General features: G+C 37.1%; 1 protein-coding gene and 1 long non-coding RNA gene across 4 annotated transcripts in view; one reads left to right on the top strand and one right to left on the bottom strand.

The window, feature by feature from the left end:
* LOC100701892 (leucine-rich repeat-containing protein 4C) overlaps positions 1 to 22,684 on the top strand; it is a 158,221-nt gene that overhangs the window by 58,312 nt on the left and 77,225 nt on the right. The window lies entirely within an intron of this gene.
* The window catches only part of LOC102081014 (uncharacterized), a 71,010-nt gene that overhangs the window by 23,947 nt on the left and 24,379 nt on the right, over positions 1 to 22,684 (bottom strand). The window contains exon 1 of one of the 3 annotated variants that reach the window (XR_269418.3): positions 1,745 to 1,789. The exons of 1 other annotated variant lie outside the window; for it this stretch is intronic. This is a non-coding gene — a long non-coding RNA (uncharacterized LOC102081014). Of the gene's footprint in view, positions 1 to 1,744; positions 1,790 to 22,684 lie in introns of those variants that run through there. One more of the 3 variants, XR_003220914.1, reaches the window with a different exon arrangement.

Genomic DNA, 22,684 nt, shown 5'->3' with positions numbered 1-22,684 from the left:
TACACACGAGGGATTTGTGACTCGCTTGGGAATGCCTTGTCATCACCAGGGAGGATCTGGAGGTGGCTTGGGAGAGAGCTGGTTGGGCAAGTAGTCAGGATAAAATTAGACTCTCTGAGTCTGAAGCATAGAGGTACAGAGGTTTAGAGCTGAAAAGCCATCTTTTATGACGTTTGAGCTTGTTAAATAGGTAGTTTGATAAAGGACTCTTATTGGCTTTTAACCACACAGGTTTTAATAGCAGTTACAGTAGCAGTAGCAGTAGTATCTACTTGTCCAACATATTTCATGGTCCCAGGCCATTGGTTGTGTCAAACCCTGATAAGAGGCAGAAGTGATTCCTCTGAAGGGTTTCTGGGCTTACCCTCAAATATAGGGTGAGGAACTCAGTTATTCAAGAGGTGCTCAGGGTAGATAGAGTAGGAGTTTCTTTGCAGTGAAAGTAGCAAGTGGAGGTGGCTCGAGCATCAGATTAGTATGCTCTGGGACAGCTCTGAGGTGAGATGCTATCATTGTAAAATCAAGAAAAAATTATTTCTCACTCCACCTGGGTTTGTTTCTTTGGCCTCATTGCTGCCCACTGTTTGTGTGTGTCAGAAATGGGCCAGCTTCACCTATAACAGTGTCATTTTAACTGCTGTTGTGAAAAACAAAACTCTATTTGGGTTGAATATTTTTCTCGATTTTAGTCACAAATATTAGTGAAATGCTCACTCTGTTCAGTCCTGCGACACCACTAAGAACTGCAGTTTTATTTCATTAATTTATTATGCTTCATGTAATATGAAAATAGGTTACTGATATAAAAATTCTGTTATTGTTGTTGCATCTGCCTGCTTGCTTCACAGGTGAAATAATGTCACTGGCCAGAACAGGACAGCAGCTGGCCAGTCTACTTGTCCGACTTACTTTTTTAGTGTGTCTGGGCCATAGGTGTTGATCTCTGATAACAGACTGAAGTGACTCCTCTAAAGGCTTTCTGGACTCACCCACAGCTATGGGGTGAAGAGCTCCATTATTCAAGAGACACTCGTAGAGTGGATAGATAGTTTCTTTGCAACAAAAATAACCAGTTGAGGTGGTTCAGGCATTAGATTAGTATTCTTAGGGACAACTCTCAGGTATGTTTAGGTCATGTCTGAAAGACACAGAACACATGAGAGATTTGTGACTGGCTTGGGAATGCCTCGGCATCACCCAGGATAAGCTGGAAGAGGTGACTTGGGAGAGAGATGGCACAACATTTCTGCTTAGACTGACAAATCTATGAGTCTGACCTAGAGAATTGTTCTTTCTTTCCACCACCAAAAAGAGTTGATAGGCATGTGATAACACAATAACTCTCGGCAGTGATCTCTTGGTAGCTGTGGTGCTTTTTGTTTCGTTTGCTGACATTTACCAAAATAATTTTCTGTCAAATTACATTAACTTCATTTTTTTTCTTAAACAATCCTTCATCACCATTAGAAAATAAAGTCAAGTAATAGAGTAATAATAATGAGCTTGAATTAATCTTAACTTGAAAACCACTTGTATCTTTTCCTTCAATTCCTTTTTTAAATAAGACCTACAATAGAAATTCTAGTGGGAGAATATGCTATCGTTTTTCAAGCGCCACAAAGTCCCCAGCAGCATCAATCAATGTAGAACGCTTTCCACAACAAACACAATCTCATTAATGTGTATAGAACCTCGTGTGAGTACAATGTGCACTGAAACAGCAGCAGACAAAGAGAACACTAACCTGTTATTTGTCTCCATCTTCCTCTATTGGGCATATTTTTTTCTCCTTTTTTTTTTTCAATGTAGTGTAAGAATGTTAAAAACACAGAAAACATTAAATTAACACTGACAAACATGTATAACATAGATATAAAACATTTAAAACATTTGTTTTTCTGGGACTGAGAAAGTCTCATGTACTAGTACTAGTAACGAAAAGGTACCTCAAGCAACTAGGATTTGTCATCAAGAAACCATACCAAACATACCATAACCAAAATTTTTTAAATTTACAAATATTAACACTGATGTTATCAACATGATACATATGAATATGGACTATGTATAAACAAACAGGAGTCATTATGTGCAGGGGCGGATCAGGAAGGGTGGCATGGGGTGGCAAGTGCCACCCTAAAATAATCCCTTGCCACCCCAAGTGCCACCCCAGTTTTGCATATAACACTGTTGTTTATTAAAATAAGATAGCATTAACAGTTTGAGCATAGTTACAGTCAACAGTGAATATAAATGCTAAAACTGAATACAAGGGCGTAGATTTGGTTTTGGCATTGGTGGGGACGGATGATTCAACCACCGAACCCTGCCCTGTTTCTTTTTTTTTTTTTTCTCCTTTTTGCCTTTGCTTCTTGATAAAAAAAAAAAAAGGAGAAATATACCTGCCTACATATGTTATTCTACATGCTTTTAAACCATTTAAAATTACAATTCATAGTTTTATATGTGAATTATATAATGTTAAATTACTATTAAACAAATGACTGATTTTAGACTTTAGTTTACTTCAGCCATATTCCATATAAATCAGGTATCATACAAAATAAAAAAAGCTTCAAATACAGTCATGACAATAAAAGAATATGACTTTAAGGACCTAACAACATTACTTCAGTTATAGTACACCAACATCTCTTACACATTAGTACTAAGGGAACACTGAATGACCTGGTGGTTTTTGTCCATAAAACTACTCATCTAAGATTACCACAAAGTAAAAGATCTCTCAGCAAAATTATGCAACATTTTAGGCACTATTGCCCCGATCAACTCAGTGAGCTGGGACTTTTCATTCTAAACATGAACTACTGTTACAGCAACACACATGGATTACTGGTGCCCCACACAACAACTCAATGTCCATTATGTGAAGGAGTCTATACTATACTGTCTATATTATACTGTCCTGGTGGACATGGCAACACGTTTTTCATGGTTACATACAGTTTTAGACTGATGTGGGCCAAAGCCTAGCACATACTTGCCAACCTTGAGACCTCAGAATTAGAATCAAAATTTCCGGCCGTGTCCAAATTCAGAGGCTGCGTCCACCTGAGGACCCGGCCTTCGCGGTCTAAGTGGGCCGGGTCCTCCGAAAGCCGGGTAGACCGGAATTGAGCGACTGTGAAATTGGGGGGGGGGGTCTAGCCTTCATAATTACGTCACCTCTGCCGTCTGCTCCTTGCTGTCTAAATAAAATAAAATATAACCGGACGCTTGCGTAGATTCTCGACCATCTCACACTTCTGTTTAATCAGTTTTCTGTTTGACATTTATTCAGCTGTGTGAAAACCCCGGAGGAACCCTCCCGAGGGATTAATAAAGTTTTATTTAATCTAATCTAATCTAATAACTTTAATCTCAGCCAAACCGATTTACTCACGAACAAATAAAACACTGAAAAAGGCCAAACAATAACATGTTTAAGTTATTTGAAGTTTACACAACTACATTCTCGCCTGAAAATATGTTAAAAGTTGATTTCGCGACCCAGAAAGAGTAATAAGAGTAATATTAATACTAAGTAGCTGCAGTAGTAGTAGCCATTGTTGGAAACTGGAATTGGCTGGGCCAATCTAGGATATGGTTTTTCAATTTTGTTGTCCGGGTGGAAAATCGGGAGAAATTGGGGAGAATGGTGGCTCCGGGAGATTTTCGGGAGGGGCAATGAAATTCGGGATTCTCCCGGAAAAATCGGGAGGGTTGGCATGTATGGCCTGGTATTGCCTGTAACGTTATTATGACGGACACATTTTATGAGTGAACTTGACTTTAAGTGACTTACAGGTTTCTTTGAAAAATACTTTCTTATAACCAGGTTCTTCCTTTTTGCTGCCATCCTCTCCTCCTTGCAGCTCCTCACAGCGCAGGATTGCCGCTGCTAAAACTAAACGGAGCTCCCTGAAAGGCACAGCCAATCACATTGGCCATATTTGTCACATGAGGTAGGACTCCAGTAGAGGACGTAATTTAACTCTTTCTGCACCGCTGGGTGAATGAGACGTTGACAGATCTTTTTTTTCTTTCTATCGGGTTTGTATTTCTTTACTCGAAGAGATCAAATTATTGGTGGGGACAATTCAATAATCGCTGGATATTGGTGGGGACACGTCCCTTCCGTCCATGCCAAATCGACGCCCTTGACTGAATATATTGCATAGTGTCCCCCCCTCCGCTATTAACAAATGGTTCAGCCCATAGCGCTGACCGGCTTTTTTCTTGTTTTCAATAGCAAGTGATGTTTATGATTGCGCCAGAGCACATTTTGAACAACACCATGGGAATTTCGCTTTTTACACAGGTGGTTGGATGTTACACTCTGGAAATGGAAGGAAGGTGAGTGTTATTAACCCTCCGTGGTCCACGGACACGCTGCACCTCCAAATCACATGACTGATGTAAGCTGACATAGCAACATGCTGCAGCCACGCTGAGTCTCTATTTCAGCCATTATTGAAAGTTCGGACTTCAAAGTTTTTAAATTTTAATTACAGGCCAGTAAATCCAGAGTTATGATAATATATATAAGCCATGCATTTTTCTAAATACTGTCGTCACGTTTTTGTGTGTGTGTTTTAAGCGTTTTCTAAGGAGTAAAAAACGCTAAGGAACAGTAAGGAAAGGGAAAAAAACACCTCTTTCCTATCGGTGGAAAAATGTACCATGTCGACCAATCAAAAAAAAAAAAAAAGTCAGCACGTGGGATTTGGTTGTTTAGGAAGAGGGGAGAGTTTGGGGAGTGATGGTAACGGCAGCAAGACAGAGCCAGCCAGCGAGTGAGAGAGAGAGAGAGCGAGCGAGAGAGTTTTTAGATGTGGGAGATTTGTGACGTTTAGTGTGGAGTGTATACTTAGTGTGTTGTGTTGTCTTGTGTAGTTGTTCTGTTGTGTAGTCATTGTTTTGTTTTGTGTGTCAGTGAGGGCACTAATGAATGTCACAAAGGCACATTTGCAACGTAAACACTGTCACTAAGTAGAAAACCAGCGGAGTGATACACCTGCTGTTGTCAGGCCTGCAGGTTTATCCCTGTGCTGTTCTCCTCTGTCTTTTGGTGGAAAAACTTTTTTTTTACTGGCACACATAATTTGTGGGGCATCTTATTGCAACACCTGATTGTTCTCTCATTTTAGTTTTAGTAATATTTTTAAATGGTTGTACAAAATGAAAAAAACGGCAGGTGTATTGGCTGCATTTTTAGATAAATAGTTGTATATGTTTACAAAATGTACATTTTATATTTGCATTTCAAGTTCTAAAAATTTATTCAACATGTCTGTTTTTTTTTTTTTACAGTAAAAAAATACTACTAAGATTTTAAGTTCTTTGTGTGATTTCAGATCAGTAATACTAATGCAGTATGTCAGTGAAAAAAACAACTAAATTCAGTTGAGCTGAAAAGAATGATCCCAAACAAGGCAAGGGGGGAAAAAAAAAAATGAAACAATGTGAGGGTGAAATACAAACGTAAACTCAAAAGGAGTCAAAAATGGCCAGTTGTATTTCAGACCTCAGTGGGTTAATCCAACAAATCATGAAAAATTAGGTTTAAATTTTTGTTCATGACAGTGCAGATTTCTGACATTTTTTGTAATTTAAGCTGTAACAATGTGATTGTTTTCTAACAAAAAACAGTGTGAAACTTAAGTTAGACTTGTGTTTGTAAATGAACCGCCCCATGTTGTGTAGCTTTCTGGATTTTATACTTATTGGGCTACATATTTATTTATTATACAGGCTATACAGTACATAAGATCAAAACTCGCATGTTTTATGTAACTAAAGTGTGTAATTATGTGGGCTACAGACAATAATTAAGTTATAGACTATATTTATATGAAAAACGTGTATACTTACTGCATTTGAATCATTTTAACCATATGTAACCACCTGTATATGTGTTTGAAAAAAAAAGGCTTTGATTTTACCACCCCATTTGATTTCTTTGCCACCCTCATGCCACCCTAAGAAAGTTTCTCTAGATCCGCCCCTGATTATGTACTACCCTACTGATTTATTTTAATTAATCAACTTATTTTTTGTAACCAGGTTAAAAATTTAATTTATTAAAATGTGTTGAAATATTAAAAATGTTGAAATCCATGTTAATAAATGTAAAATAATAATGGTTGAAGTATTTTGAAACATTTTGAAATTCCTTTAGAAAGGAGTACACTGTGTTTCATTTAAGTTTAAAAGAGCATTTGCATTATATATGGTTCATTTTTACAAGTATCCTGTTTTATTGTGAAAAGCTTTGAGGAAGTAAATGTGTTTGTGACTGGTAGCCTCGTCTGAGAGAAGTCTTTGTGATAGAGTTAATTTAAAAGGTCAGCGTGCTTAAGTCCATCAATCATTTTTGAGCTATTTAACTAGTGGTGGGCTACAATTTGACTCTGAAGTAATTTGACTCTGATGTAGTCTGTCTTTTATGTTTGTTTTTGTGTCAACTCCCGATACCATCACAAGCAGCAGTGGCATAATGGAGAGACATACAGCCAGAAGAAATAGAATAGAATAGAATAGAATAGAATAGAATAAACCTTTATTATCCCATGGATGAGAAATTTCGGTGTTATAGATAAAGAAAATAAAGAAGCATGTTGCATGTTTTGGAACAAATGAGCCAGCTGCAGTATCTAGACTTTCTCTCTCTCAAATTTGACAGGTTTCTGTGATTACAAGCTTAGTTGGAAAACCTCTATAAGACCTGTTATCTTGCTAATGTTGAGCTCCAGATTGATTTTCTTGAGCTCTACCAAGTAATTCCCTCTCACTGTCCCACAAAAGGCAATTTGGTTCTCATCTGAAAACTTTGTAAATGGACAAGATCCAGAATTCAGAGGTCAGGTTTACAAAACAAATAAGACAAGAACATTCAGCGAGCACAAAGGGCAAGGGCTATACTAAAACGGGGATATTTTATGATTTTTTTTACAACATTTTTAAATGTTAAAGCATCACCTTGAAGCACTACATACTAAATTATGTATTTTATTATTTTGTACACATATGTATGGAAGAGGATGAGGGCCAATGTTCTTCTTTTCCAGAATTCTGAGGAAAAAAGTCAGAATTCTTGACTTTTTTCTTAAAATTTTCAAAAAATTGAAAATAAGAATCTCTGATATACTAATCCTAAAGGTAATAGTCACTGATCAAACTTGAGTGGATTATTTCAGTAGTGGTCACCGTCAGTTTTGGCCTTACACACTGCTGCCTTATAATGTGAACTCTATTTTTTTAAGATAGATTCTACTTGAAAATATGCTATTTTTATGATGCAACTCATTTTATTTCATGTAGAAAATAACAGTGATTAACTTTAAAGTACACTCTAAAATTTGTCTAATAAATTAAACAAAAAACAAACATTTTTTGGTGGTCTTTAAGTCCCCCCCAGAAAAGTTAAAAAAAAAAATCTACGCCATGCATGTGTGCAACAATGAGACAGTCCCAGGCTGAGAGAGCTGTCATGTGTCAGCCTGATGATTTAGTACCTAAGAAGCAAGGCAGTTCAAAACCCCCTTCAAAAAGTATAATATTTTGTAAAATATGAACAAAAACTGTTCCTGCCAAAGCAGGAAACAACAAGCTTGTTTCATTACTTGAGGCAAAAACACAAGATTCAAGTACAAGCAGGCCATGAATGAGGAGGTGATGTGCAAACAAAGTTTAAACAATTGAGCATTACTGGAGCACTCGCTAACTGCACTACATATGAGAGGGACAGCAGACGGTGGATGGAAATTACCAATATGGTTACATGGTGGAAAAGTAGGGCTTAAAGCAGCTGGTTAAAAAGCTTGAGGCAAGATATTACATGACAGGTAGAAAACATTTTTCAGTTTTATGACAATATGGTGAATGCTTCTGAAGACTTATACTGTTATTTAGTTATTATTAAACTAAAGGGTTAATCAGCTATTTTATAGTTTACTATTAAAATTTAGAGGGAAAACAATCCAGGCTACTTTTGTCATTACTTTTGATTTATGCTGTGTCCCTACTTTTACATGATAGTGCTGATGCTGCTGCTGACAACTTGTTACAAATGTTACAAATGGCCCAAATCATTTCATCTTCAATAAAATGATTAATGTGGCAACTCTCCTAGGTGTTACAATAAAGTTTATTGACATCAATAGAAAAAGTTGATTTATGAGGTTAGCATGAAGTTAGCTTGCTAGTTTTATGCCATGCTCTGAGGAATAACTGAGGAATTTTCTAAAAACTAAAATAATGCTGCTCCATCCTTCCTATTCTGGTATTTTAAAGAGTACTTAGGTTGCTTAATATTTCTGCTATCTAATAGGGTTGCAAACTCCCAGCAAAAAAAAATAGGGAACCACCCCCCACCCTCCACCTCATGATGCTTAATCGACGTAATCAACTTTAATTTGATGCAGGGTGAAAAAAAATGCACAGAAATAAATTATTTTTCAAGAATAATTAAATAGATTCAACATCTTTCTTCAACAGAATTGCAGAATTCACAGATGGTACTTTCCCAAAGGAAAGTATAGCGTATATTGGACTTAATTGTTCCTATATACAGTAATGGACTTCTATACATTTTACATCAGATTAAAACTTTGGGTGTAAGATTCAGATAATTATTTATTAAAAGCGAGACATTTTAAATGAGAATAAGACAGAAAAGTATGTCTTTGTGCCCCCTTTTCCCTGTTAATGCCCTATCGGCCCCCCTGGCTAAACTTTGCTAGATCTGCCCCTGCACAGTTACCAGCCGTCAGCTACGTAGAAAAGGATCCTGGTGTAGAAAGTAATATTAAATAAATTCTAACAACAGCTTATCAAGGTTAAGCGTGCTGCTGTTGTTCAGCCGCTGGTTTCCTCTTTCTGGTGCAAAGTGGGCTAAAAACAAAGAAGAGAGACGGACTCGCAACAGAAAAGCCGATCAGCTGATCATTAAGCAGTTTCACGATTGAAGTAGCCGCAGGAGAGGAAGAGAGAGAGGCAGTCGCTCCATATATCGGTTGTTAAGCTTAACATGGGAATGCTTTACAAACATTCAGAGATGAACTTACACACTTGCTTTACTTCTCTCTGGGATAACTTCCTCGGAGATGAAATGCCGGATTGCTAGTGAGGCTACAAATACACACAGCCGCTCTATCACGTGATGCATACTGCTCCAACGTGCTACGGTTATGAGGCGAGTTACGCCGTGTCGCAAGTTTTGTGAGGTGTTTTTTTGATATTTAATGGATCGGATTACATTTTTTATTTCTCGCCGATATCCGATCCAGTAATTTAGGTCAGTATCGGACCGATACCGATACGTAATATGGGATCGGTCCATCTCTAATTGTAACGTGATCAAACAATGAAATTACCGATAAACAAGGTCAATGAATGTGGCAATATGAATCATAATACGTAAATGTCCAGAAATATACAGTTAACAGTTGGTTTAACTAATAATGGATTGCATGCTCTGGGACAGACTGACAGAGGCGAGGCTGCCGTATCGCACCATCGGCCCCTCTGGCCATCGCCAGTAGGCGGTAGGTGAAGCGTCTTGACCACAGACACAACGACCGAGAGCCAGGGCTCGAACCGGCAACCTTCTGATCACAAGGCGAACGGCCAACTCTTGAGCCACGATCGCCCTAACTAGCAATGATAATAATACTTATGTGATGTAACACAAGCTTATAGGGATCATGTTATATACTTTACCATAGCATTACATTTGAATTCAACAGTTCAATCTTTCAAATAGCGGACAGATATTTGTGGAATCATGATACATTTGTGAATGTATTTTAACAATCTAAATATGCATATGTACAGACAGATACATTTAATAATCATGACAATTATGTTTCATTACATTACAGTGATTTGACGTTAATTTACATTTGAAATGTGAAGTCAAAGTCTATTTACGTAACTTTAATGATATTCTAGAAGAACAGAACAAAACTGTAAAATGCACGATTCTTTCCTACGGTCGCAGCCATACCCGCGACCTTGTTGTTGTTAGTTCACATTCATTGGCCGATGCTTAGCGTCATGTTATTATGTGTCCCAACATCCAATGGCATATCACATTGTTTTCATGGCCACACCGTCACCCCAGGTGCAGAGGCCTATTTCTGTTCAGGAATGTTGTGAATACTTTGAGATTTATATTAATTGCAATCCCTACCTCTACATTTATTTTTTTTTAAATATAATTAGTACAGCATGGCCGTGAACTGATTTATATTGTGGCATGCAAAGGAATCTTAACTAAGAAGCTCAAAGAAAGAGATTGAGCTTGTTATTCAACCACAAGCTGTTAGGGGGGAGCTCTTTATTTAAACACTTTCCGGTGCGTCCATGTGCCTCAAGGTTCAACAACAGCAGAACAGAAGTCACTCATGGTACATGAGTGACATCCCGCTACAAGACAACAACTGTCAGTGACTCTGCACCACGGCGCAAACACAACATTCAAGATAACAGTTAAAAGTAACTAACCATAAACAATAAAACAAGAACATCTAAACAGCAGCACATGTCCCAAGGCATGGTGGGAGAGAACTAGCTGTTTCTGGATGTATTTTTACGATCTAAATATGCATATGTACAAAAAAATATATTTTAAAAACAAGTAAATTGTGTTTTACTATATTTACAGTGATGTTATGTTGTTTTACCTTTGACATGTAAGATCACAGTCTGCTTATGTAAATTGAGTGATATCCTAGGAAGACAGTACAAAACTGTAAAAAATTACAGTAATATACTTTGACATTACTATTTTTTGGAACAGTGTAATATAAACACATTCAGTGTTGGGAAGGTTAGTTTAAAATGTATTCCACTGCAGGTCACAGAATACATGCCCCAAAATGTAGTTTGTCACATATTCCATTAAGTTACTATATGTGAGTAACGTATTCTGAATACTTAATATATATATGTATATTACTTAATATATTACTTAATATATTGTCATGCTTTTTACAACTACTTGAATGTACAATTGCTGTGTGATTTATTACTATTACTGAAGACTACTCACCACCGAGCTAACATTGTTAGCTGGTGTTAGCTGAGGTTAGTTCATAGACTGCTTTCAGAAGTGCACATGATTATTTGCAGCTAGCAGGTTGTTAATGCTATCCATCAAGTCTAACAGTCTGCTGTCTATGAACTAACCTCAGCTAACGCCAGCTAACCTCACACAGCTGATGATTACCATTTTCAATCACAGTTTATAGCTTCACCTGAAAAAAGGGATAAAGAAAATAGACAACATTTTTAAGTTTGTTCTTGGAACATTTTTATATTAATGGTTGCACCAGGATATTTTAGAGTGGGATTTGGGGCAATTACCTCAGATTTGACAAATTTCGGGGTGAGTAACAGTAACAGTACATAGATGTATGAACAGAATAATTATGTTTATTAGCCTCTGACTGAGCAGGAGTAGATTCCAGTCCAATATATTGCAATTACCACCGCAAGCAGTCAATTACAGTTTTTCTTTTTCTCGGCTCTAATTCGTGGCACACATTACTTGCACCATTTGATGATTAAATTGCTTTTATGTTTTCTAGTGGCCACATAGAAACTTTAAAAAAACAGTATTCATACATTTTTCAGTCAGTATATAGTGTATATTATACTGTATTTGTTTACTTGCAGTACTCTAATCTATGTGCAGGAAACTTGGGAAACACTGAGGAAAAGTTTAAATGAAGAAGGCAATATAAAACAACTGTAAACAGGGCTCTAGACTAACTTTTTGCCATGGTTGCACTGGTGCACCTAACTTTTTTTCTTAGGTGCAACAGTGCAAAACTTGGGTACAGATTTTTGAGCACCGTGTACCACATAAAATCAGTTCGTGGTCAGTAAGCATAACCAGAATTCATACATAAGGCACACTTTTCAGAAAATCAAAGGATTTTATGTGCTCCTTATAGTCTGAAAAATATGGTACTGAATAAGTTCTTGTGCTTAAAGTGCTTCACTGAGCTGAGATTTAAACTTAAAATATCTCAAGATATATAAAATAAAAAAAGTCCAAATTAAAAATGCCTCAAAGGCTTCGAACTGAACATTTCAATATCTGAACATCTTACCTTGGGCATGGGCACCTGCGAGGTTCCGCCCTTGACTATCGCTAATTGGTTTAGACCACGATATGGGCATAATTTGTGTCTGTTGTTGACCACACAGAGACTTTCAGAGCTGCTGAGACTTTCTTATTTCACTCGAACCGTTGGTCGCACTGGTGCGACCTAGGATTTTTTTTAGTCACACCATTGAGAAATTAGGTTGCATTTGCGACCAAACTGGTCGCACTCTAGAGCCCTGGTAAATCAAGGCTTACAGAAGAGAAAATCAGCACTTGTTCTTCCAGTTGTACAAAATAAAGGCAAAATCTCTTCGCTTCTTAAGCGTGATCATCCATATCAAATAGTGAAATAGAGGAAGCTCAACAAAGCAAAAAGAAAAAAAAAACAAGAAAGCTAATGTGAAATGTGTGTCATTAGCTAAAAAATGTAAAAAATGTAACATTTGTGAGCTTAAATAATAGTGATTGATCAATGCAGGGTACTACTACAGCAATGGCTCAGTAGACTGTTGTAGCATGCTAGATACCTTTTATCTCATGTTCGTTTGGGGGTTTTTTTTCTCGACCTTCAGTGTTTGATCACCTTTTAAGTTAGTTAAATCTTAGCTCCTGCACTTGCATTTTTCACAAATCATCTAATAAATTACCGATTGACAGGAAAAAAGTGCATTGCTAACACATTTGTATACAGTGCTGACACCACCCAATTACATCTGTTCAGACAGTGAAATTGGGCTATTTTTTGAATTTCTGTACCATATCTATTTAAATTAAACTTGTCATGCTCCAAATATGATGGCTGTCAAAATACTAGAGTGAACCAGCAATAACTCAACAAGGAAATAAATAAATAATTACATAGAAGGCTGTGGTCAGCAAAAGTGCTTGCTTCCACAGCCTTCTGCCTCTTTCTCTACCCTCCCCAAAATATTATTGTCCCGACTCAGCAGCACTAGGCTCATGTTTTTGGATTAGGTGTGTCGGAACTTAGGGATAGTCACGCAAGTAAGGCAAACCATGTAGTGTTACAGGTGTGAAGAGAATTAGACTATGAGATTAGAACTGATATGAGCTACCAAGGGACTCTACCTCTGGACAGCTGCAAAGTTATAGTGCTTCTAATTTCTCTTCCAGAATGAGGAATGGTATCTCACTTGGCAGAGATTCAAGCCTGAAATATGGGAACAGAGAAAGGACTGAAAACAACAGAGCAGCTTTGCCCTCATGTGCCTTTACCTTCAGTGAAGCTATTGCGTTAAAATCTATTAGTTTTTAATCCCTTTTTCATATATATAGCATAATTTGCTGGGATTAATAAAGATTGCTAAAATATAGTGCTTTTGCGGTCTTTACTAAATGGATTTTCAATGCCACATTTGAGATCTTTCCTCAGTTGGAATACAAATTGAACATATTTGGGACTTTTTGCACAACTGTGCTTTGCCTGAACTACAAGATGCAAAGATTTGATACAGTGTTATAATTTCACAGTTTTCTCCCATCGTCTGACACAGAAAGTACTGATTGATTCAGGAAAAAACAAGGCACTTTATAAAACTACTCAAGGGTACAACTTTCTCATTAAAAAGAACCTTTCTCAGAGTATTTTATCTTGTGTCTTCTATGGAGGGTAGAGATCTGTCTAAGTCATGGACACAAAGTACACAAACCATAGAAGCATAGATCAGAGCCATCAAAATCATGCAATTAGCATGGAAGCAGCATTTCTCAGCTTCCCGTGATGATATTTTGAATTTAGTTATTTTCTGTTATTTATCATTGAAGACCAAAAAAGATTTTCAGACATTCCTAAAATGGCAAAATTCTGCTTCAGCCACATGTTGCTGAAGGCTCACTCATGCATCATCTATCTGATTTAGATGTCATATTCTTCTTCTTCATCTTTCAACTTTGAAGCAGAGAGTGATTCAGTGATTTTAGCGTGCTTCTTTGCTTATTCTTTAGTCTTACAAAAATATGTATTTTTCTACAGGATTAAATGAGGTATCATAACCTGCAGTCAGAAAGAGCTGTGCCTTAAATATAAAGAATGTAAAATCACTTCCTGAGGATAGATTGACAACAGCGAGGATGAAAAGAAAGTGACACTATATAATAATTTCTTCAAATTCTATTGTATTGTTATCAGCGAAGAAAATAGAAATAGAAAAGCTATACCACAGCCATAGACCATAGACTATTATGAAGAGTAAATAAAAGTTTTTGGTTTTATATCATTATTATTCATACATCAGTAAAAGATACAGTATCAGTAAGATCAATAACTGGAGGTATGAAGAAGTAGAAGTTTGTTTTTTTGATATTCTTCACAAACTTTACAAACTAACAACTTTTCTCATATATGTGCTTTATGAACCAAGATAGGTTGGTGTGTAATAGTAATAGATACTGTATTCTGTATTATGTTTTACAATAATCTTATTGAATGGAAAGGTCATTGCAGCATGCTGCAAGCAATTAAATAATAATAGAAACTTTCACAGTGTTATTTAGAGACTACTACTGGTGATTTGGGACATAAACAATTTAAGTTTTCTATTAGTCCTATTCTCCCATGTTTTGAGGCAAAAATGGCAGAGTTCATTGTATTGATTGCTGTATGGGTTTGAAATGTTTGTTTTTTGTATTATTGTCTAGCAATTGTTTATCTTAAAAGAAGACAGAGAGATCACGGCTGCCTGCAAGACTATGAGTTACTGTAAGCTTTCTCAAAAATATGGTGACAGGTCATAAAAGGTATTGCCTTTTTTGAGATTATTTTCCTCTAAAGCGATGAGTAAAGAGATTCAGAGGCCAGCCTGTAGCTACTCATCACAATTCAAATGTTCAAAGCAAAGTGCATCATACCAGTGTCCACTGAAACTAAGGATGCAAAGAACAGGGATGATACACAGAACTTTACATTCATTCAGTGTGGATATGAAAGTGATTGTACTTATGTGTTTAATGCCCAGTGTTGGAATTATCATAGAGCATACATGTTCATGTTTAAAAAAAAAACAAGAATTTATTTTGGTTTCTCTGTAATCAACACAGGGTCAAATTTATCCATACGTGCTCAAATATATGCCTATTTTTGTTTAAATCATTTAATAAGTGGTCGTGATGGTTCTACAGTGTTTTTTTTTTTACTGACAAAGTGAATGAATGAATCTCCTTTGTGATCATGATTATCTAGAACTGGAAGTTTCTATTTTCCAGGATACAATAAGGATTTGTTTGAGAGCACTCAGAACATTGGGGATGTCCAAAGAATTCAAGATCTAAGGAGAACTGTAGATTTATAGAAGTTGGAAATGTCTCATTCTGGAACTTTGAATCACAGTGAAGTGAGTTTTATGCCGGATTGAGAGGGTGTGAACCATGAATAACACAACCTTTTCAAAAACAACACCTTCACATGCCTTCTGGAGAAAACTTCTATGAGTCAGAATACTTTATTAATCTCTAAGCAAGCTGACTATGGTTTGTCATGACAAAGATTGAGCAATTTTACACAGTGGCAAGAGATATATTTGGAGGAGCAATTGTGAGGCTTTCAAAGAACACCGTACCAAATGTCAGGCAAGGTGGTAGCATCATGCTCTGGGGCTGTTTGCTGTAGGTTGTTCTGGTGGACTGCATAAACTGGATGGAATAATGAAGTAGAGAACAACCTCCAAATTCTTCAGTGTTACCTCACTCATCAACTTAATGTTCAACCATATTGGTTACAACTGGGTGTTTCAAAAGGACAAATACACATCAAAACTGATTTTGGTCTGGATGAAGGAGGCTAGCATTAAGCTTCTGGAAAATCTTTCCCAAAGCAAATTTATAGACTACACTTAAAAGGTCTGTGCCAGGAAACCAGCCAACTATAACTGACTCTGCCAATTCTGCCCAGAAAACTGGTCATATAGCAAAGCAAAATTATGTCAGAAGCTTGTTGGAAACTCATGCTCACAATTCTTGTTTTCTTAAGACTTTAAAGGAGTGTGCTGTACCATCATTTCATCCTGTAAAAACAACAGTTCAAAGAGGTCATTAAAAACCCCAAATTACCATGACATTTATGCCCGTGATGAGTGTATGTAAACTTCTGACCACAACTGTAAGCCGAGATGCGCTGAATTTACACAATAAAACATGTGCATCTCCTTCAATTGTTGGTACCATATTGATCTCAAGTCTTGGTCACACTTAGTGGAACTCTGTCCAGATGTGATCATTCAGCCCACATTTTGTGACTGTATATTCTATCAGCAGAGTGAATGCAAATGTGTGCTGGGAACCTATTGAACTGATATCCTCTGCTTAATTTTAAGTATGCAATAATTAATGAGCTAAATGTGTCATATTAAAGTGTATATGTCTGAGCTCTTCTTTTAATATCCTAATGAACTTGCCACAAGTGTATGTGAGTTGGCCTGCAATCAATGTTAAATAAAATAAAAACATTTTTTTTATTTTCATACAGATGTCAGATGACAAAATTAATTAATAAAAAGACAGATGAAAACAAACAAACAAATAAATAAAAGGACTACATCATTGCTTTTCACCTTTATAGTTGGGGGCAGAAGTGGTTATGGGTCTGAGTTTCCTCCTGCTGTCATAACTGGTGTTTATACTTTGACCTGTTGGCAACAAAGCTTCTAATCATCTGACCTTAAAGAGCCTGAGGTTTGTGGGTGTTTTTGTGATTGCTGTGTAGGACAGTGAATGAGTCATACTACAAAGGCTTTTTCCAAGGCCACTTTCCCACTGGTGGTTCCTGTAGCATATTTATATTACTTCACCATCAAAGAGGCTGTGGAGAAGAAGGAAGAACAAACACAGAGAACTAGTGGTTTGGCATCATGCATGCAAACTGCTACTAAAACACACAATAATTACTTTAATATTATTATTGTATCCTTTATTTGGGAAGGATAATCTTTTCTGTATAATTCCTTGAGAGAGAGTAGGTGGATGCAAGATGGATGCAAAAAAATCTACAGTTTTCCTCAAAAGCCTGCCCCTTGTATTCAGTGGTATCTGTGTATAACAGCATTGTTACTTGCAAGTCTCCATCTCTTCAAGACATGAATTCTCTTTTGATCTTTGTCAGTGACAGTGTTGATGTTCTCTGGGTTTAAGGTCAGACTTGTGGCATGATGACTAGTCAGTGGAGAATGAGAAAATTATAGAAGTACAAAGAGGCAGTCTAGCTTCAGAACTGCAGACATTGCTGTTAGTTACATAGGACACAGTTCAAATGTGTTTATTCAGCCAGCCATTTTGACACAGGGGATTTGTATTGAAGTGACAGAGAACAGAAAATCTGAAATCCTTTACCCTAATGCCACATCCACCTCCCACTCATCTGAAATCCAGAGGTATTTTGAAGCCAGTCTGGCTCTGATGGAATGGCTCTATTGGGAGATTCCTGGAAGGCATCCTAATCAATGCCTGATTTACCCCCAACTGGCTCTTTTCAATGCAAATGGCCAGAATTGTTTTACTGAGCCATTTAAACATGTTTGAGCACCTGCTTTTTTTTTTAAATTGCTAATTTTAGTCATGTGTTCTCATTAGATTTTTGTCTCATTTCATTTTTATGTTATTTTAATTAATTACATGGATTTTAAATGTTTGTGAATTCAGAGTATTTTCAGGAAACAGTTTCCACCATTTTTCTTGAGTACTATTGTGCTGTTTACAGGTGTATAAGTTATTTCAGGTCGTCCATATTTCAAGGCAGGAATAATAATAATTCTTTGTATATCAAACTGAAAATTCAAAACTTTGGTAAAATTGTCCAGTTTACCCATTTTACATTTGTAGTAACTTATTCCCAAGTGTACAGTATTATTAATATTTATATTAATTGTATTTATATTAAAATATTTATAATGTAAGAAAATTACTTTGCAAAAAAACAAAATAAATAAAAAAATAATGATGATGATAATGTACTTATGTATTTGTGAAAAGAAATAGAATTTCTTTGCTCTTATCTCTTAATATTTTAAACAGGGTGACGGTGTTACATTATGCTAAAAATGTATCCAACGTTGTTTCTGATTTGCTATTTCAAAAACTGTTTATGGTTGCTGAAGAAGACACAACAGAGCCACTTCGATGTCTGTGGTGACTCTAGGGCTACGTTTACACCGCAGGTCTTAATGCTCAATTCCAATTTTTTGATCAAATCCGATTTTTTTTGTCTGGTTATTCACACTACAAGTAAAATGTGACAGCAAACATGCTCTAGTGTGAATGGTTCACGGCCCTCAAAGCAGCCCGCATGTGCAAAAGAAGACGTCACAAACAACGCACTCTGTTTACGGAAGTAAAAATGGCGGCTACAGAGCTAGTAGGTGTTGTTGCAGCAGTCTATCAATTTCTGCACAGTCGTAACCGACAGAATTTTGACAAATTAATTAGAGAAAAAAGGACACTGAGAAAAAAGAGAGCCCGTACTTTAACAATGGCCGCCATGCTTTCTCGTTTGTCTTCTCCGGCGCTGATAATTGGCGTCTGTCTTGTGTCAGTGACGTAAAAGACGGATTTAATGTGACATGACCATTCAAACAGCAGTCGCTTTCTAAAACATTAGATATGTATCGGATTCAGTACCACATACGAAAGTGACCCAGGTCGGATTTGAAAATATCTGATTTGTGCTGTTCAAACTGTCATACCATGATCGGATATGGGTTGCAGGTTCAAAACAGTCGGATTTGATGCGCTTTCGCCTGCAGTGTGAACGTAGCCTAGTATTTACTGTAGTACTGTGTTACTTTATAAATCTGCTATTTTGATAGTTACTAAGTGAAGTTGTGACAGATAAACAACAGCAATATTGCTGATTGTTCCTTTAAATCTACATGAATCCAGGAGATGGACAGAGTTAAAGCAACATAAACTTTAAATATAGGCCTTCATTGTTAACACAACATGTTCTGCTATCTTAAAATGTGTTTAGCCTATGGACAAACAAAACTTCTTCACCTGTACAAAGAGAATAGTACAACATAGCAGAACTTAGTAGAGTCAACCTCCCATCTTGAGCCATAGCATAGCATTTTACTATTGGAGGTGTTTGTCAGTGGAAGAAACCACAGCGTGTTCTAATAGATACGATGAATTCGACACATAGTAATTCAACCAGACAGTCATCTTCCCTTTTTGACACATCAGTCAAAGTGCATGACATGCCATTTAGCTGCCAGGCAGTAATAGGTGGAATAAAGGTCACTACATTCTATGTTTAAACAAATATCGACAACCCCAGAAACCCAAAATAATTTTTTTGCTGCAAATCATGGTGACTTAATGAAACACAAATAACAAAAGGACAGATGGATAGAACTGGCTTTTCTACACAACCAAGTGTTCTTCTTCATCCTCTTTAAAACTAAACAAGCAAAAACATATTCCAGTGGTACATTAACTTTTTTAAGTATAGTGAAAGTACAGGCTCAAACTGATGTCTTATTGCTGTGTATTTATTTTTTTTCCTAACAAATGTCCTGTAAATTGTGAAAGCAACATATCAGTGATTACTGATTTTGGTGACTCAGATCTAGAGCTACTGAGAGCCTGTCAGTTTTCCTTTCCTGCTTCATCCTTTTATTTCTGCCTGTCGGCCAGCAGACTGGACAGAAGGTCAGAGAGTTGATCTGTGCCAAAACTCTGAGGATTTTACCCCCTCCCCCTTTTCTCTCGTTCTCCCTTTCATATATGCAGATTCTGGACCTCCTAATGAGAATATGTTACTCCCCGATACCATCTGTTCCACTTGCACTCTGTATGAGAAAATAAAGAAAATGTGACATCATTCCAATGAGACTGATTAATCAAAGTCATGGGGTATTTGCCCTTTGTAGAAGTATGTCACAGTCTGTCTGCAGTGTTTTTCTGTGTTTAACAGAAAACACATGTGAATAAGGATAATGAATATGGAAAATTGAGCATCCTAAGTTTATTTAAAACAAATCTGACACTTTTAGTTATCTGCAGATTGCCTGGACTAAAACTCTAACTCTGTTATTTAAATATAGCTTTATATTTGTTTAACTCTGATAACACACAACAACCACCCTAGCAGTCCACACATTGCATTTATTGTTCTTTCATTTGAAGAACAATAAATATCTTGAAATGAAAGCTTAGACTTTTAATAATGAAAGACATTCATCAAGGGGCCAAAATAATGATGTAGGCAGGGCTTTGTATTTTGCCTCTGTCTTTTGACCCTGGTCAGTCTATAAATATGCAGACTCATTTATTTTTCTCCATTAAATTGCCACACACATACACACATACACGGCCTGGAATCCCCCTAAAATGTAAGCCTACAAACTGATTAATACCATGGAAATGGCTTTTGTGAAGAAAGACATTCATATCTACAATTTTCAGTAAAAACTAGTAGAAGATGATTTGTCTTGGTGGCTGGTTTCCATTTCTGCAGCATCGCAGCAAACGTACAGTGCTGTCACTGTCAAGATGGGCATTTCTGTGAGCTCAGTGCACACCAGTATTATTCCAATCAAATCTAGCCCTGTCTGTGGGCATGAACTTCCTCCCTTTCCCAAATACGAAATGACAGCCCAGAGTGCTGCTCTGGTAGACCAATCAAAGAACAGCTTCGGGATGTTACAGTGATTACCAGGACAACCTATGCTGGACCAGAAAGAGGCCACGGGCATCAGAAAGAGAAAAGTAACTTAATAACACAGTTAGTGCCAGCGGTCATACAACCTTGTGCACAGCAGACACAACAGGGATAAAAATTATAGAGTTACAGTTAAGTTGCTACAACCATGGCTGTTAAATGTGAAAGGTTGCACAAGACAGACATGAGCTCCGAGCAGTAAAACAGTATTTAAAGATTTGGGAGGGAATTCAATTTTAACCAAGACTGATAACATTCTTAGTAACTGTGTCTTTTCAGTATCTCTGGGATTTAATTAAGAAAAAGTACTGAAAAGAGGTGAACAAGTTCAATACACTTTAAACATTTTTGAAGTCTACTGATTCAGAAATAGACATTACCAAATGATTTCAACAGCTTCACTGCATAGACTGTACTGTAGGCTTGTGACCAAACCATGAATTCTTTGCCAGTTATACATTTTTGATGGAAAAATAGAAACTCATTAATTGTTACACAGCTCTTGCTAAAAAGCTAGGCCAGACTAACACATGGTGAAACATAGTATATAGTATACCTTTATACTAGGTGGTACAGCCATGCACTGGTTAGCATGTCATCCCTGTACATCTGCCTTCTCTCTAGGTACTCCAGCTTCTTCCCAGACTCCAAAGAGATGCATGTTAGGTTTAGTAGTGGTTTTAAATTAGCCGTATATGGGAATGTGAGCATGAATGGTTGTCTGTCTTTTTGTGTTACCTCAGTGTTACACACCGGCCTGGGGGGTGGGGGCTGGAGTGCAACACAAGAAAAAGAAGAAAAAGAAATAAATCACACAGCCACAGCTTTACAATGACTAGTCGTTTTATTAACTTGACAGGTAGCGAGTGTCAGGGTGGGCATGGCCAAAACAACAAACAAAACACACTAGAAATGAATCAGAACTAGCTTACCTATAGTGAGTCAACCCCAAAAGAAAATACAAGCCTCTTACCCGTCTCCCTACCCGAAACAGGAGAAAAAGGTTGTAAAAGAAACAGCTTCCCACCCCTACAGCTACCATGTCCAGATAGAAGACTCTCTACACTATTTTTATGGCAGCCTAGCTCTTCTCATCCCGGAAAACTCTGTCACACGGCACGAAGGGCCCCAAACGCGCAGCTCACTGGAAACAGGAAGTAGGAGGAGGGTCCCAATTTGTAGCTGGCCTCATTCCCTCTTCCACCAATGGTCAGCCTCCACCTGGAAACTTGCATAACACAGACATCACAGAGTACAAACAATGCCCCTGCCTGGTGTGGCGAGTAACAGCACCACACGGCAACAATGACCTGGGTCATAACACCTGTGTCCAGCAGGTCCCCTGGATACCTGTCTTGGTTATTATTGGGTATCATTAAATCATGGATGATTTAAATCAATTTGAAAAACTGGATAGCATTAGTGGGACGTTGCAGTGCTGTCACTGTGTTTGGCCTGAAGCACTTTCTAAATAAGTTTAAGAGAGTTAAAGTGAATGTAATATGGTGGAAAATGCCAAGAGCAATTGCTTTAAAGGCCGTAGTCACGGAAACTAATTCCATTCATTTGGATTAATTTGGATTTTGACTCCACTCCACAAAGAAATAAGCATCAGACAGTCCCAGACAAAAGTCATTAAAAATCCCTGACAATGGACATGATGCATGTGAGATAATAAATAAATACAAAACATTAAAAAAGCATATTTTCACTAAAATGAAGTTAACCATAGTGATTATTTTCCTAGGTAAAAGACAAAAAAGGCATGTGGGATTCAAATTTTAGTTGTTCATCATGTTTATGTGAAATCTGTGTAATTCATGTCAGTGCTACCACCTCCTTACTCCTAAGCTGTTCCTTGACACTCCAAGTACAATTTGTGTCCATGAAGAAGAATG

The sequence above is a fragment of the Oreochromis niloticus genome, linkage group LG7 (assembly GCF_001858045.2).
Source record: "Oreochromis niloticus isolate F11D_XX linkage group LG7, O_niloticus_UMD_NMBU, whole genome shotgun sequence".
Lineage (NCBI taxonomy): Eukaryota > Metazoa > Chordata > Actinopteri > Cichliformes > Cichlidae > Oreochromis > Oreochromis niloticus.
This window is presented reverse-complemented; position numbering and strand designations above follow the sequence as displayed.